The 17,769-nt window shown below is 37.8% G+C and overlaps 1 protein-coding gene across 6 annotated transcripts in view; it reads left to right on the forward strand.

The window, feature by feature from the left end:
• The first annotated feature begins 3,005 nt into the window (after window positions 1-3,005).
• The window catches only part of Tbcc (Tubulin-binding cofactor C), a 52,206-nt gene continuing 37,442 nt past the window's right edge, over window positions 3,006-17,769 (forward strand). Inside the window, exons 1-2 of one of the 6 annotated variants that reach the window (XM_076510083.1) lie at window positions 3,282-3,299; window positions 10,524-10,609. The gene's annotated coding sequence lies outside the window, so the exon portion shown is untranslated. Of the gene's footprint in view, window positions 3,300-10,523; window positions 10,610-12,715; window positions 12,797-17,769 lie in introns of all 6 variants that reach the window. The other 5 variants (XM_076510074.1, XR_013030431.1, XR_013030428.1 and 2 more) reach the window with 5 other exon arrangements.

Genomic DNA, 17,769 nt, shown 5'->3' on the forward strand with positions numbered 1-17,769 from the left:
GAAAATTAGCATTCCATCTGTGCATAGTGTACAATCTTGTACACCCTCACTTAAACAATTGCCCATAGTTCAAAAAATACTATAGAAATCTGATAGTTTGTCTCGAAATCGAAATCGTTAGAAATCGAAATATATTTTAACTGAGTTTTAAAGATGATCAGAAAATGAACACCAACATTAAGCTTTAGAACCTTATTATTTACAGAATAAATTAAGAAAGATCTGTGTCTGGATATCAACAAACAAATGTCGCGTTTTATATAATTGTTAACGCACATAGTAAATATTTTAAATGTATTTCTGTAGATAGGTGAATTTTCAAGTGATTTTCATAAATAGTGGCCACTTTATTAGCCATAGCCAAACATATGCATTAATTTTTTGCACCGCTACTATGCATAATAACAAATTTAACTCCTTATTTGGCAAAAAAGCTTATTTTGCTTTAATGAGACTTGAATTTAAGTCTTAAAGTTGTCAGTTCTGATCTGATCCTGTAAAATATTAAATACAGTATATATATATGAATAGTCATTCACACCAGTGTATATTTACTTTGTCTTTTTAAGTACACTTATCAGCTTCTCAAGCTGTAATTTCTAAAGTTGAAAAGAAAGAATAACACGTAACCGAAAATGAACTGGTGAATGAACAAATATTTCTTCTACATTTAATTACTACTACTGTATATTATGAGGCATATAACAGTGAAATATATCCTGCAGAAATCGTCTCCAACACTGACCATTACCATATATACGGCTAAACTTGTGTATTATAGAACTACAGATGTTCAACTCCTTTCTTTTAAGCGCCGACAAATTATCTTCTTTTTAACGCCACGGCTGATAAAACGTTATTAGCTGTTATGGCTTATAGAATGGCTTTGAGTTTTTCAAGTACACAAACCTTTAACTCACAACCTTTTCTCTTGACCGAACAGAGATTTAATTACAGACACAATTATTAAGGATTCCCTCCTGTTTGAATATATGTTTTTAACGTATACCTTCAGACAAGTCACTTTGTTCACTGTCCTTTAAAACCTTATAAAAACATGAATTTTTAAATCTAAAGATCAAAACATCTCTTGTTTATGTGCATTATCGATGTTAAACGATATATTATGTGTAGAAATATTTGAAAAAAAAGCTACATCAGGAAGGCGAGTTGTGAAGTGATAGAATTTTATAGCATTAACCAAAAACTCGGGTTGAGTCTGCATATTTTGTAACGTATGTTGGACATTAAAGCAGAGCAAAAGTTTATTTGAACTGCATCCTCTTATTTTAAGATGCTGGTTGTCTACAACATTAAACAAGGAACTTTTATTTCTCTTGACAGCCTAGAGAGGTCACCTGTTTTAACCACCTCCACCCTAGCATGTTGTTTGCCTGTCAGTATACAATAAAATGACATCACGTAAGTTACGCTTAACGTTGAATTTGTACTATAAATAAAAGAATTATACCTCTGTAGACCACAACACAGCATGACATATATAACTTTAAAAGCAAGAAATAAAAATATATATTACTCTTAATTTTGTTTCATTTACTTTTAAAACAGAACACTTTGGGGGACTTTGCGAAGTATGATAAACTACTCAAACCAAATCTTAACAAGAGCAGTAAGTTTCGCCTGTAAGAGCTGAAAATATTTTATATAGCTCTATGTCTTCCGCGCACAGTCAGGGTAGATGTTTCGGCGCCCTGATCGTGAAAGTGAATTTTCTCGGGGTACTTCCGTTTTCCCCCACACCATATTCTGAGGTTCTTAAATCTACAGATCCCTATCCTCTTGTGTGTTTTTTTTTTTATATTTTGAGAGTCAATATTTAACCTCTCGCGGACCACCAACGGACCTTTTCCACCTAATTGTAGCATAATTTCTTTAACTTTAAATCTTTTCGGTTTAGCAATTAATCACAAGCCCAGTTAAATTTAACTTCACGAGTAGGGCGAAGAGAAGGCCTCTTTTAAGCGCCCTCAATTGCTTTGCATCTCTTCATGAGATGCTAAGTGTTAAATCGGAATATTTGCCACGATTTTTATTTATAGCTCTATGCTCTACCCAATCCTCCTCATGGCTTATAGGTAAGTCTGAATGCTTATAGACACTAAGATCGGATGTCGATTCCAGTTGTGTAGCTTTATGCTTAACAATGGAGGCGCACTAGGCAGTGATACAGAGGGCCCATGCCCCGACTCTATTTGACAGTGCACTAAATCCCCAGTTGGTGTTATGAAAAATCAGAGCTGAAAACTATGATCGATATCATATTGAGACATAAAAAATTCCCGTACCCATGGACCCGAATCTTTTAAGTATGTAGCGGCGTCTCCAATTAACAAGAACAAAAATTACTTGACCCAAAACTTTTTACCAATGGCTTTGAGTTGAGCCACCAAAATGCTCAGTTTCGCCCTTCGTTGGCACAGCGTTAAATCTACGGATTTACAACGCTAACATTAGGGGTTCGATTCCCCTTGGTGGACTCAGCAGATAGCCCGATGTGGCTTTGCTATAAGAAAACACACGCACAAGCTTAATCTCTGTGTGTATGCCATAGATGAACATATGTGAATCAGCATACCGCCTAGTAAAACGAGTTATATACGTAGAAATGAACATAAATGAGGGCTCGGCATGGCCAGGAGGTTAAGACACTCGACTTGTAAGCTGAAGGTCGCGGGTTCGAAATCCAACCGTACCAAACATTCTCGCCCTATCAGCCGTGGGGGGCGTTATGATTTGTCGGTCAACCCTACTATTTGTTAGTAAAAGAGTAGCCCAAAAGATAGCGGTGAGTGGTGATGACTACCTGCCTTCTCTCTAGTCTTACACTGCAAAATTAGGGACGACTAGAACAGATAGCCCTCGTGTAGCTTTGCGTGAAATAAAAAATAACAAAACATAAATGAAATATTATTTTATATATACCTTGTCCTGACATTTGTCTTGCAAAATTCATAAAGATGAACCTTCTAGAACATCTTTCAAAAAGACTGGTTTTTTCTCTCTGTAGTAGAAAGAATTTTTAATTTGTTTTCGAACTAGGAGCTCTTTTAGTGTAATTTTTTCATAAAGGCTGAAAATTCTTTGAAATTTTCTTCTTAGTAGATGAGTTTGGCGATGTGCAAAGTGTCGAAAAATTTATATCGACGAGTTTTTATCCATGCATTCCTCTCGTGTCAGAAAAATTGTGACGTCATCTCAAATGTCATCTCCTAGCGAAGAAGATAAGCCTATCGTAACTATTTAATACATGTTTCACTTTACGTTGAGAGGATTTAGAGGTAGGAAATGTCTTTCCAGAATTGATAAAACAAATTTGACTTTGACTGGTTTGAGTTTTAAAATTTGAGGCCATTAATATAAGTAATAATACTAATGGGGTACATTAGATCTATGTGGTATACTAAAGTCGTAGAAAGGTATATTTAAAGAATAGTAGACATCTTAAGAATTTTGTTAAACGAAGAAAATGTGAAATATAAAATGGCTTAAAAGTTAAGTTACAATGTAGAGCCATATGAGAAAAGGCCAGTTGATAGTAATAATGCTACAACAAACAGTAACGATTTTACAACATATTGTTAGATATATTAAAGCCAATAAACAAAAAAAAAAGGTGCAAAAATAGGGATTGAACTAGCACTTAGGGATGCTGATAATTAGGTCTTTGTTAAAAACTGTGAGGGGACTGACCTTTTAAAGATTTTGTTTTTACAAGAAAATATATATTCATTATTTCTGACCCTGAGCATTTTGTAGAAAATATTGGAACTGACCTGAATTATGTTGACATAAAAACTGTGATGGTAAATAGAAATATTGTGAGATTAAAAATAAAGTCCCAGGACCAAGCAAGGTTTTACTGGTTTTTTTTTTTAAATTAATTTGAAAATTAGATATGTCTCTCTTTGAAGTTTAATATTTGGTAGGTCAATAGACAGTCGACAGATACTTTGAGGATTGGAGAGTTACTGATGTTTCTCTTATTTCTAAACTGGAGCGAAGTAATAAAATTTGCTGCAGAAATTATAGACAAAGTAATAGTAGTAGTATTTCTATAGTTGGAAAATCCCAAAATCTTGTAAAGGAAGCCACTGCCATACAGAATAATATAGGTACATGTATTTATATAAAAAATACCCATGTCAGTTTACCAAAGAAAACTATTTTCTTTATAATATTTTAACTTTAGAATATGTATAATGGTGGTGGAATTGTAGTACTTATATCTTAAAGAAGCAGTTGGTAAGGTGCAACACAGAGAATGACCTAATAAAATCACATTGGTGGGGGTTGAGGAAAGAGTACCTGATTTGATTCTAGGTAATGTAAAGCAAGAGGTTATTACTAATGGACTTCACTCAAACTGTATTCTTATTGTTACTTGGCAGGCCTTAAGGGTCAATGCTTGGGCTTTTACTGTTTTTTTTAATTATATTAACAATACTGGTTGTGACATAAGTTAAAGATCAGTTAAGTTTGCCCCTCAGTGTGGATTCTTGTATGTGGTGAGGCGACCTCCCAGGGAAGGTTCTGTTCTTCAGTTTACTTCCTCTGGGATCTAAACATCCACCTACATGTTTGCCATGTGTGGCAACCCATGAAGGAGAGTAGAGGATCCTGGTGGTTGAGGGGTCCAACCCTAACACACCATTTTGGCTTTGAATTCCTGTAGACAGGTGACTTTGGGGTGGCCCCCTTGTGTCAGTAAGCTGGTCCACTTGGGCTAGTGTCAACCAAGTACCAGTGTTGGATGTTTTCAACAGGTGCTGTGGACATGAAATCTGATGCTGGTGTTTGGGTATAGTGCTCATGAAACCCTGGCGTTGCTGCAGTGTCCTTGTTTGACATTGTAGTGCGTCCCCTCGTAGGGCTCCATGGTGGGTGGGGTCAGTGGGCATTACAATTTCCCTTTCTTTATAATGGATACTCCAATTAAAAATCTTAATAAAATAGTGAAAGAACAGTCTATAGGTAAATGACCAAGTCTTGAAGAAACAGAGGTGCGTATGAAAACGATTCATAACCTATCCTGAGGCTCAAAAATTGCTGTCCACCACCTCATCTCTGATGAATGCTGCATTTCATTCCACAGCTACAGTGGGAGTGCAGACAGATCTCTCTGTGCCTTTTAAAGAATCATTGTCCAAACAAATGAAAAGTCTTTTGACCTCCATGGTTAAAAAAGTTGATGAATCAACTTCAACACCTCTCTGTCTCTCTGTCCCTCATATACATTCCACCAAACCCCAAGATTCACATCCTTTGGTTCCAGCTACAGACGTTTCCTCGGATACATCTTCTTCTCCCACCCCAAGATGCAAAACAATCAATCATTCACATCCTCAGTCTCTGGAATCCCCCTTCCAACAGCAAAAACCTACCCAATCGACCAAGGGCAAGATCCACGGAGGTCAATAGACCTCCTTCGAATAAAGACAGTAAAGAAAAAAGACGTGGTCATAAACAGAAGGGTTCTCTGCCCAATTCGCCTACACGTAAATAAAAATGGCCACCCTGATACAATGGAACTGTCGAGGTTTACGTTCTAATCTGAATGACATGAAAACACTGGTTGCTTCCTACCATCCTGTTTGTCTCTCCTTACAGGAAACATTTCTTAAACTTGCCGATACAGTCACCTTTTGATGGTTTTCTTTATACAGAAATGACAGGCTGTGTGATGGATGAGTGCATGGAGGGATGGCACTGTTGGTTGATCAGCTTGTGCTCACCCTGTCTTCACCACTCGACAAACTTGATGCTCTCATTGAACAGTTGCCATCTCCCTTTTTCATTCTGGGGGACTTTAATACCCTCTTCTGGGTATCTTTAAGGCTCCTACACTTCATCATGCCTCTCTTTGCCCCTCGGTGTGGATTCCTGTATGTGGTGAGGGGACCTCACAGGGAAGGTTTTGTTCTGTCTGGTTACCTTCTCTGGGATCTAAACATCCACCCACGTGTTTGTCGTGCGTGAAATTTTTTCTTTTTCCTATGGATCCTCCAAAAAATTTAAATAAAATTGTAAAAAAACAGTCAATGGATAAGCGACCACGTCTTGAATACTCAGAACAGCAATCTTCAACATCAGTAACACACGTACCTCATTTTCTTATATTACATTCTCTTTCGGAAACACCTTTAGGGCAAATGTCCCCTTTTTTTATTCAAAAGGGACTAGAGGGACTTGCTGGCTCTCCAAAGTCAGTAAAGAAACTTGATCTGGTGACATATTGGTTGAAACATCCACATCCCAACACAGTGAACTCCACTTGAATTCAAAGGCAATTGGGGATATACCTTGAATTCTTCACGAGGAGTTATTGTTGAAAGGGATTTGAAGAATGTTCCTGAGTCAGAGATTCTCGTTGGTCTCTCCACTCAAGGCGTTTCTGCAGTGAGGCACATCTCCACTGCAAATGTACAAAACAAATGAAAAGCCTTTTGACCTCCGTGGTTAAAAAGGTTGATGAATCGACTTCCACACCCATCTCTGTTCCTCCCATACCTTCCAACAAACTTCAAGATCCACGTCCTTCAGTTTCAAATACAGGCATTTCTTCTGATACATCTTTTTCTCCCACCACAAGAGACAAAACAATTATTCGTTTGCATCCTCAGTCACTGGATTCCCCTTCCAATAACAAAAACCTGCCCACCCGACCCAGAGCAGGATCCATGGAGGTTGATAGACCTTCTCCGACTAAAGACAGTAAAGAAAAAAGACGTCGTAAACCGAAGGGTTCTCCAGCCACTTCACCTACCCGTTCTTAAAAATGGCCACCTTGATACAATGAAACTGTCGAGGTTTACGTTCTAATCTGGATGATATCAAAACGCTGATTGCTTCCTACCATCCTGTTTGTCTTTCTTTACAAGAAACATTTCTCAAAACTGCTGATACTGTCTCCATTCGGCAGTTTTCTCTGTACAGAAATGACTGGTTGTGTGATGGTCGAGTACATGGAGGAGTGGCGCTGTTGGTTGATCAACACGTGCCCACCCTGTCTTTGTCACTCAACACACCCTTGGAGGCTGTAGCCATCCGTGTTTCCTTGGGTCATACCATCACTGTTTGTTCTCTGTACCTGTCCCCTGGAGAGACATATGATCAATCAGATCTTGATGCTCTCGTTGAACAGTTGCCATCTCCATTTCTAATCCTGGGGAAGTGCTATTATTGATGGGAGGGGCCGATTTCTAGAGCGGATGCTCTCTGATCACAATCTTTCTCTTTTCAAAACTGGTTCTTTTACTTACTTTGATGCACCTAGTCAGTCCTTTACCGCTATTGATCTCTCAGTTTGCTCCCCTTCATTATTCTCCCATTTTTCATGGAGGGTTGACAGTAATCCACTAGGCAGTGATCATTTTCCGATCCTTTTGAGAGAAACTGGCCGTGGTCGATGCCACCCTACCTGCGTACCCCGGTGGAAGCTGGATCAGGCAGACTGGTCCACTTTCACTGCTCTCGCAGAACTTGATCCTGCCATCGTAAATCAGCCATCAATAGACGACTGTGTAGCAGCGGTAGCTGACTGTATTACACATGCAGCTGCTCAGTGTATTCCTAAAACCTCGACACGTTTTCCACGATATCCTCGTCCGTGGTGGAATCCTGCTTGCCACTTAGCACGGAAGGCTCAAAAGCGGGCCTGGGATACTTTTCGTAGATATCCCACACTTTCAAACCGGGTTGCTTTCCAACGGGCCCATGCACATGCTAGGTGGGTAAGACGTCAAAGCCAGAAGGAATCTTGGATTAAGTTCACAACCAGCATATCTTCTACCACCAGTTCCAAGATCATATGGGACAGGATTCGAAAGGTTAATGGGCACTACAATTCTGTCCCCCTCTCGATCTTACTCTCTGATGGTCAGGAGGTGACTGATGTTTGGAACATCGCTAACACTCTAGGTGAAAGCTTTTGCTGGGTATCTAGCACTTCTGCTTGTTCCTCCACCTTCCTGGCCATCAAGACTCGGGCAGAGCGATCACCTCTTTCCTTTCGAACTGACTGTTTCTTTGACTATAATTGTCCCTTTACCCTGGTGGAACTACAAATGGCCCTACATCGGTCTGCCAGTACGTCTGTTGGACCTGATGATATTCATTATGACATGCTGCACCATCTATCTCCTGCTTCTCTTGATGTCCTTCTGATTGTTTTCACCCGGATCTGGCAGGAGAATGTTTTTCCTGATGCCTGGTGCCAGGCTATTATTTTACCTTTCTCTAAGCCAGGGAAAGATCCCAAGATTCCTTCAAACTACTGTCCAATTGCTCTGACGAGCTGTTTCTGTAAGACATTAGAAAGGATGGTTAATGCTCGTCTTGTTTGGTTCCTTGAATCAAACAACCTCCTCTCGCCCACCCAGTGTGTGTTCCGTCGACAGCACTCCACCACAGACCACCTAATTCGTCTTGAAACATCTATCAGAGAAGCCTTTCTCAACCGCCAACATCTTGTATCAATATTCTTTGACATAAAGAAGGCTTACGACACAACATGGAGGTATGGCGTTTTGCAAGACCTCCATACATATGGGTTACGTGGCCATCTACCCATGTTTATTAAAAAATTTTTAATGGACAGGAGATTCCAAGTTCGTGTGGGTTCGACACTTTCCCGTTCTTTTGTACAGGAACTTGGAGTCCCTCAAGGCTGTGTATTGAGTGTTACACTCTTCAGTATAAAGATAAATGCCATCACTGAACAACTCCCTCTCACTGTTGCGAATGGGCTGTATGTCGACGACTTTCACATCTCATGTCAGTCGTCAAACATGAGATATATTGAGCGGCAACTACAAACTGCCCTCAATTGTGTACGGAAGTGGACTCTGGCGAACGGCTTTAATTTCTCTCTCTCCAAAACTGTATGCATGCACTTTTGCCGTCGACGGGTATTCACCCTGACCCTGAACTTCATATCAGTGAAGTTTTGCTGCCAGTGGTCCCGGAGACCAAGTTCTTTGGGCTTATCTTTGATCTTAAACTGACCTTTATACCACACTTAAAGCAGCTTCGGGTCAAATGCACAAGAGCACTGAACATCCTCCGTGTTCTCTCTTCTACCAGTTGGGGGCAGATCGCTGTTCAATGTTAAAGGTATATCGTGCTCTTATTAGATCGAAACTCAATTATGGATCAATGGTCTATGGCTCTGCCAGATCCTTGGCCTTAAAGATGCTTGACCCCATTCATCACCAAGGACTTCGACTCTGCACTGGGTCTTTCCGTACCTCTCCAGTTCAAAGTATATACATTGAATCTCATGAACCTTCTCTAAACCTTCACCGTTTGCAACTATCTTTGCAATATACTTTGAAACTTCATTCCTTACCAAAGCATCCCACCTGGAAATGTGTTTTCCTTCCTCGGTGGGCAGTACTTTTTCAGAACAGACGATCTGTCATTGCTCCGTTTGGCCTTTACATCCGGGCGCAATTGGATGAATTGGGTCTGTCCTAGGATAACATTGCAGATTCCACAGGTCGGCCCATCCCACCATGGCTTATTACAGCCCTCAAATGTGACCTTTCTTTCAGTCACCTAAAAAAGGCAGATACTCCAGATTGGAAGTATCGCCTTTTATTCAATGAATATCTTTCAAACAATCATTCAGTTCCCATTTATACAGATGGTTCCAATCAGGTAATTCAGTGGGTTCTGCTGTGGGTCAGTAGTTGCACGCAGAATCCCTTCTACAGCTTCTGTGTTCACTGCTGAACTGTATGCCATATCTCTTGCCCTGGATCATATTGCAGCTGAGCAGTACTCCAACTGCACTATTTATACTGATTCGCTTAGTTCTATACTTGCCTTGGAATCGCTACACGATAGCTCACATCCTATTCTCGCTGATATTTGAAACCGACTGGCCCATTTCTCATTAGCAGCTACTTCAATCCAGTTTTTCTGAATACCAGGCCATGTTGGTATTCGCGGGAACGAGCTTGCAGACATGGCAGCTAAATATGTCTGCTTCAGCACCATCACTCCTATGCCTATTCCGTACATGGACTATGGTGTTGTCTTCAAGGCTCGGCTCAGTGCCAGCTGGCAGTTCACTTGGAGTGAGCAACGTGACAACAAACTTTTTCAAATCAAACCCAAAATTGGACTTTGGCCATCTAGCTTCCGTAAAGTTCGGAAGGAGGAAATTGTTCTCCCTAGGCTATGCATTGGTCACAGTTTTTTAACTCATCATTTTCTTTTATCTGGAACTGATGTACCAATGTGTAGTTTGTGTAACACTCAAATCACTATCAGCCACGTTTTACTTTCTTGCCATCGTTACAATTCTCAACAACGGCAATATTTTAAACATATTTTTTCCCAGGGTCAGTCTGTAACATTGGACAGAGTTATTGGTGATGGTGACTCTGCCCACCTTGATAATGTTTTTAATTTTTTAATGGCCATTAATCTTTTTAATCTCATTTAAGTGTTGCATATTTATTCATTACACCTTTTTAATTGTGGTTCCTTTTTTACAGGTTTAATCTCTCTCATTCAATTTGACATTGGACAATGGCCAGAACATTAAATAACTCGACACCAGGACTGGAAAGGCCAACTTCAGGTGACTAACGCTACTGTTTGAACTATCCGTTTGAACTACTTGTTAGTCGTCCTGGCGAGTTGTTATTGTACTTTTGCTGCATATCATTTCACACTTTTGCTACTTTACTTTTTAGTACTGGACATATTGACTCATAACCCGGAACCAGGACTGGAAAGACCAACTTCAGGTGACTGACGGTGGTTTTTATACTTACCTGTTAGTCTTCCTGGCGGGTTATGATCATTACCATTTTGCTAGAGTAAATATTTTACAACTTTGAAGACTGGATATCACCATTGGTTTTTACACCATTTTCTGTTTTAATTGCCATTTTGCATTTATCTTCAATTACTTTTACAAATTTTACTCCATTTACTTGACTTTTATCTTTTTACTGGACATTTGGCTACTCATTATTACGATTTTGCGGAGTGTCTTTTAAAACTTTTATTCTTTTAGATTTTGATAATAGCTGCTATGACACATAACCTGGAACCAGGACTGGAAAGGCCAACTTCAGGTGATTGACGGTGGTTCTTGAACTTACTTGTTAGTCTTCCTAGTGGGTTATGATCATTACCTTTTTGCTAGAGTAAATACCTTACAACTTCTTATACTCTGCCTTCTATCTTAACATTGTAGACTAGGTGTCAACATTGGTTTTATACTTTTTTGTTTTACCTTAATTTCCATTTATGTCTATTACTACATTTATTTATTTATTTTTTTTACATTTTTACTGAATGTCTGGCACAGATAGCCTCGCTGCTTTGTGCCATAAAACACTAAATCAATCAATCAATCAAGAATTGTACTCCATTTCTCTTGCTGTGGATCACATAGAAGCTAAGCATTACTGAAATTGCACTATTTATACTGACTCAGTTCTCTACTGGCCCTGTTCTTGTCAGTATTCAAAACCGAATGGCTCATTTCTCTTTAACATCTACTTCACTCCATTTTTCCTGGATACCAGGCCACATTGGTATTTGTGGGAACAGGCTCGCTGACACTGCAGCTAAATCTGTCTGCTCTGGTACTATTAAGGATTGGAAAGAGGAGGTTGTTCTAACCAGACTATGCATTGATCACAGTTTTGTAACTCATTATTTTCTTTTATCTGTGACTGACGCATGAATGTGTTGTCTGTGTAACACTCATGTCACAATGATCCACATTTTACTGTCTTGCTGTTGGTACGACTCTCAACGATAGCACCATTTTAAACATGTTTTGTCCCAAGGTTTATCCATAATGTTAGAGAGCGCTATTGGCGATGAAGATACTGTCCATGTTGGAAATGTTTTTAGTTTTTTAAAGGACATTAATCTTTTTAATGCTATTTAAGTTTTTAAAATTATAGATGCGACCTTTTTTTAATGTGATTCCCTTTTAAGAATCAAAGTCCATCTAGTTCGATTTGAAATTAGAAAATGGCCATTATGTCAAATAACTCAAAACCAGGACTGGAAAGGCCAACTTCAAGTGACTAACAGTGGTTTTTGAACTTATCTGTTAGTCTTCCTCGTGAGTTATAATTAAGGTTATGCTAAAGAAAGTCCTTTACAACTTGTATTATTGTAGTTTTTTCCTTACTGCTATAGTCTAGATGTAAAAATTGGATTTAATGCTATTTATGTTTTTAATTGAAAAATTAAACTTTCCCTTGTTTTACCTTAATTTCCTTTTATGAATTTGAATAATTTTAATTTTATCTTTTTACCAGATGTTTGATGCAGACTGCCTAGTTGCTTTGCACTATAAAACACCAAACCATCCAACCATTTAGATGAATACTTAGCTCTAAAATCATATTTTATGTCCAGTTAGGGTTCTTCATGTTTTGTTGTGTGCACTGAATGGTTTTGGGATTTACTTCTCCACTTGTTTATCCACTGGGATTCTGTGGTGTCACATGACTTATTTTCCTTCACTTTGACAAAACTGTTTCATTCTTTGGTGAGTATTGTGTACTCTGGACTTTCATTTTTGTTAACAGACTTTTTTGGGTCTTATCAAATTTTCCATTTTCTTGATGCCTCTGGCAGTTATGTGGCACTCTTGAAGAGATTTTTGAGGTTGATATGTGGACTGTACTTCATACATTTATATCATTATTTACAGGATTTAACATTTACCTATTCAGAAGGTTTTAGCCTTCCTCCCTATGGCTATTCTTTGTGCTCCAGCTCATTTGTAAAAGAGGTGAGTACTTCCTTTTGTGTTTATTTCTATTAATTTTCATTTTGATTCCATTGTGTAATTGTATTCTTATTTCAAACTCTGCACTAGCTACCAGCTTACTAATGTCACATTTTTGTGATAACAACAAGCTCTGGATATAATGGAGTGTTCGTAAAACCACCTCGTGCTTTTCGGGTGATACACAATAATAGCACAAAAAGAATTTATTGTTGAACCTTCAATTGTGGACTGTCATGAGTAAAGTGTAAGGGGATTTCATATATACCTCTAGACTGAATAACTGGGGTCACTACATTTCAAAGTAGGGAACGTTGTTCATCTGTTGCACTATCTCTGGAGCAATTTGTCTTATAACTTCCGAGCATGAGTATTCTCCTCATTTCTCGTAGTAAAGAAACACTCCCCAAGATATGCTCACTTTTCTCTGATTAACATACAAAATATACAAATAAATTCTTTTTTTTTTTTTAGCAAAACTGTTTTGAAACTGGTCACACCTACACTTATAAAACATTCCAGTTTTGGATGTATTTTTGTTCTGAGTAGAAACAGTAAAAATATCAAACTATGCTAGTTTCTCTGTACCTTAATGTTAGTTTGATATGTACACTTTGTTATTATTATATGTCCTTTAACTTTTACTTGGAGAATCACCTGCCATTTGTCAAGTGATTCTTCAAGTACTTTTCATATGTTAACCTTTCATTGTGCAGCCACAGGAATTGAGATTTGAAGACCTACCCTGCAGTTAAAAAGAAATCAGAGAAGCATTATTTTTTGAGAATGTTCAAGTTATTGTACATTTTTTTTCTAGTTATTATTTTTTGAAACTAGATAAGCTGTTAACACATTGCATGTATGCAGATTTAAAATGGTAAGAGTGAAAATGCTTAATCCCTTTATAACTTCCTTGTTCCTAAAATTACATATAGTAAAAGATTTGTTGTTATGATTTAAACTGTAACAAACTGTTTCAGAAATGTTAGAACCACTCTTACTGGATAAAATGTCTCAATTTTTCACTATAAATTTGGTAACCCTAATCATACTCCATTTATTATTATGCTTCAGTCCTTGACTATTTTTGACTCAAAAGGTGTAATTGATAATAGGAAGTCTAGGAACTTGTCAGTGAAAATAAATAGTAGTAAGTTATGTGTCAAACACTAAATTACAATATCTAATGCTAACAAGCTTTTTATTCATATATACACTTTCAATGTGCATAATTATCATGCAACAAATCTTCATCAGTAGATGTCTCTCTCTCTCTCTCTCTCTCATACACACATAAAATGACTTTGTGACTCCCTCTGTGTTATCTTACTGAACTGTCATTTTTTGTTTTGTAGTGCTTGTGTTAAGATATTTTCACTAGTGGTCTCTCAAAGTGAATTTCAATTTTTGTAGCATTTATTTGTAGTTTACAACTTATAATTTCCAGTTACTGAAATTAAGTTGCCAGGTTTGTCTTTCTTTACTAACACAGTTGTATTTGGTTTACATTATGAATTCCAAAATAAATGTTACAACATCAGAGGTTGTAATTATCAGCAATTAATCATTGAAAAAGTGAACATTATTTGAACCAACCTTCTTTTAATGTTGTCCAACTTACTCCTGAATAAGTCAAACCTATTGGGAAAATAGTGTGTGGTTTTTGACAGCCTTTTTCCTTCACTTGAATTTGCAAAGTTTCTTGCAGTTACTCCTGTGGGTTATGTTAGGTCCAATACAGTTTTTATGGACATGTTTTTACAGATATGTTCTGTTTTATCTCTTTTCAATTTTCTATAATTTTCCTTGTTACATGACACTTCTTCCTTTTGGTATTTGTATTTCTACCCTATCTTGATATTGTGATTCATGCCAAATATTTTGTATCTCAGTTACGTGATGGCCTTAGCATGTCTTGTCCTCTGTGGGATGTAGACTAGTTTTGTTTAACATACTGTCAGGTCAATTTTGTGTTCCCGGATTAGAACACTTCAAATTCATTTTACCTGTCTGAAAGCAAGTTCTGGTTGTCCTTTTCTCAGTTTTCACAATTTTATCTACTTTGTTTTACCCTCATGTCTATCCTGTGGTATTTGTCCTTCATCCACTCTCTCTTTGAGGTAATCCTGAAGATTTCTTGGAGGACTTGTTTGTTTCAGTTACCTCTGTTGTTCGATATTTTGGGGAGATATGCAGTTCTTTTCCAACTTTGTTTTTCATATCTTTGGAATTTTGGGTGGAATCTGTGAGACACTAGTCGACTCTTTCCTTGTTGTTGATTGTTTATCTCGAGAAGCCTCAATTATCCCCTATATCTTTTCTTCATTCTACTCTTTGCCAACGTTTAGTTGTTCTTTCCACAGGGGGTTTTTCTTATTGTTTTTTTATGTTAAGTGTCATGCCACTTTTTAAGACGTATCAACATGTCATTGGTATTAATGACTAGCCTGTGGGTTCTAATCTTGTGTTGGCTCATTTATTCCATTTTGGTCATTTATGGTGAGATTTTATCAGAGGGACTTGCCAGTCATTTCCTCATCTCTCTTCGATTGTCTGATTTCCTTTCCATTGCTGTTAGGATCCTTCCAAATGTAAGCACCTGTATGAGGTTGTAAAAGGTCTTCTTTTTCAATATGCCATTGGACCTGTAGTTTACTCTTCTTCAGGGTTTTATTCCAGGCTGTCTGTGGTTTTCAAAAAAAAATATGAGACTGGTAGATTACAGTAGATCTGTCATGACTCAATTGCTTCATAATTTCTCACTCTCAGATGGACTTTTCCTCCAGGTACATGAATAATCAAGGTCAGTGTCTCAATTATTTTCTCCATGATTGGGTGGTTTCTCAATTTTGGATTTATGTGTCAGATTTTCATTTCACAGCTGGAAGTTGCTTCAGGTCTTTGTTTTATTGCAGAAGAGTCATATCATATCAATATCCTGTAAGTTTCAATGATTTTCTTCCTCTTGCCAACAGTTGTCTGGTTATGATCCATATAGACAATTTAATGGTCGTGATGTATCTCAGTCATCAAGGAAGTACCTGTTCTCATTCCCTTTGCTTTTGAACATTGAGTTTCCTCTTTTGGGCCTGTATGCAAGGTATTCATTTCCTTGTGTGTCATATTCCAGGTGCTTCCAACCTGGTTTTGGACTGTTTTTCTCTGTCTAACCAAATTTATCTGATGGAGTGGTCTTTAGATCCTCAGGTTTTTTAGTGGTTGTACACTCAAGTGGGTATCTCACATCTTGATGAATTTACCACTATCCCCAGTACCAAGTTACATCAGTTTTAGTCTCTGGTACCTCATCCACTTTTCTGGCTGTTAATGTATTTAGTCAAGATTGGACAAATTCTTTTGTGTTTATCCTCCTATCTGACTCCTTCACAGTGATTCTTATCATCCACTCTGAATCTGCTCCTTCTGGTTGTTCATTTTGACCTTTTTTGCACTGTTTCATATCCAGTATGTTCCACTGTTGACTGTTCCTAAAACTTCTGCTCTTTATCTTCAAGACTGTTTTTTACCAGTTCTTGGTGAGTAGCTTTTTTGTTGACATAATTTTTTCAACCATCTTCCATGGAGGTTTATCAGTGTAAATAGAATGTTTGCTCCATTTGTGTTTGGGCTGGGGGTTCTTTCCTGTTCATCCTACTGTTCCTATTATCGTGTATTTCCTCACTTGATTATTTGATCAGAGGTTTTTGGTCTCATTGATTACAGTTACAGACAGCCTTAGTCCATAGATTTTGTTTTTTCTGGTACCTTAAAGTATTTGGTTCACCTTGTCTCTCCTGATATGTTTCTTTTGTAGTTCTTATGGTGTGCATCTGTTCCTGATTGGGAGGTTAGTGTAATACTTCATTACCTTATTTTACTTCTGTCTTAACCTTTTTCTTCTTGCTCCTTGTTTCATTTAACCTTACAAGGTTTTTTCATCATTGTTTTGGCCTGTTAATGTCATTGTTTGAATTTCTTTACTATCAACATGTCATTTCTCCTGTTTTTCCAAGACTAGGGAGGTTATTTCCTTGATGATTTGCCTTTTTAAATTTTCCATCTGTATTCCTGGTATGATCTGGATACATTTCTATGTCTCTTTTGTGCCCTTCATAGTTGTATTGCATCCACAGTTTCCTCTGTCATAATAATTTCCATCTGTTCATAATCTTTGTCCTTTCTCCCTTACCTGTTTGGTTTGGCTTTTAATTCAGTTAGCTTATTCTTCCTTGTATTCTTCTTCTCATCAGTTATTCCTGGTGTTTTACCATCAAATTAGATATCTCACTTTTTCCTTGGCATCACATCTATGTTGTTCCTAGGAGGAAATTCTTCAAATGGGCATATGGACCAATACTCATACTGTTATTGATCACTTTCTGCATCATGTTGCTGTTTTGTCTTTGTTGGGTTATCATCTTTTGCTTGTTGCCATTCTTCAAACATTTGTGGGATTATAATTCGGTAAGTTTTTTTTTTCCAGGGGTCTGTCCCATGTTTTAATTTGGTTCCCACTCTTTGGTGAGTGGTGCCATTCTTTTGGTTTTGTCTGCTTCTCAATTTAGGGTTTAGTAGTCAGCCATAGCACTGTCTCTAGTATGAATCTTCCTCTAGTCTTTCCGTTGCATCCCCTCATTTTTTCCTGTGAAGTACAAGAGTCCTTAACATTTTTTAGTTCTAAGTCTCCTCCTGAATGTGAAATAAACATAAAAGAAAAGGAAAAAGCATCCATTCAATTGAGAGTAGGGTGATGGTTTTCTGCTGGTGTAGATATGATTGGGATCCATTATTCTACTGTGGTTCAGCTTTGGATTTAAAGCTAAACCAATCAGTATCATCTTCACACGTGTAGTGCATTGAGTCTTGGATTTAGAGCTGAACCAATCAACATCATCACACACATGTAGTGCAGTTGAGATCCTTCAACCTTGTTCCACATGGATGTTGGTTCTCAGTGGTAGAGTTTTGGATTTAGA

This window comes from Tachypleus tridentatus, chromosome 1, assembly GCF_004210375.1.
Source record: "Tachypleus tridentatus isolate NWPU-2018 chromosome 1, ASM421037v1, whole genome shotgun sequence".
Classification (NCBI taxonomy): Eukaryota; Metazoa; Arthropoda; class Merostomata; order Xiphosura; family Limulidae; genus Tachypleus; species Tachypleus tridentatus.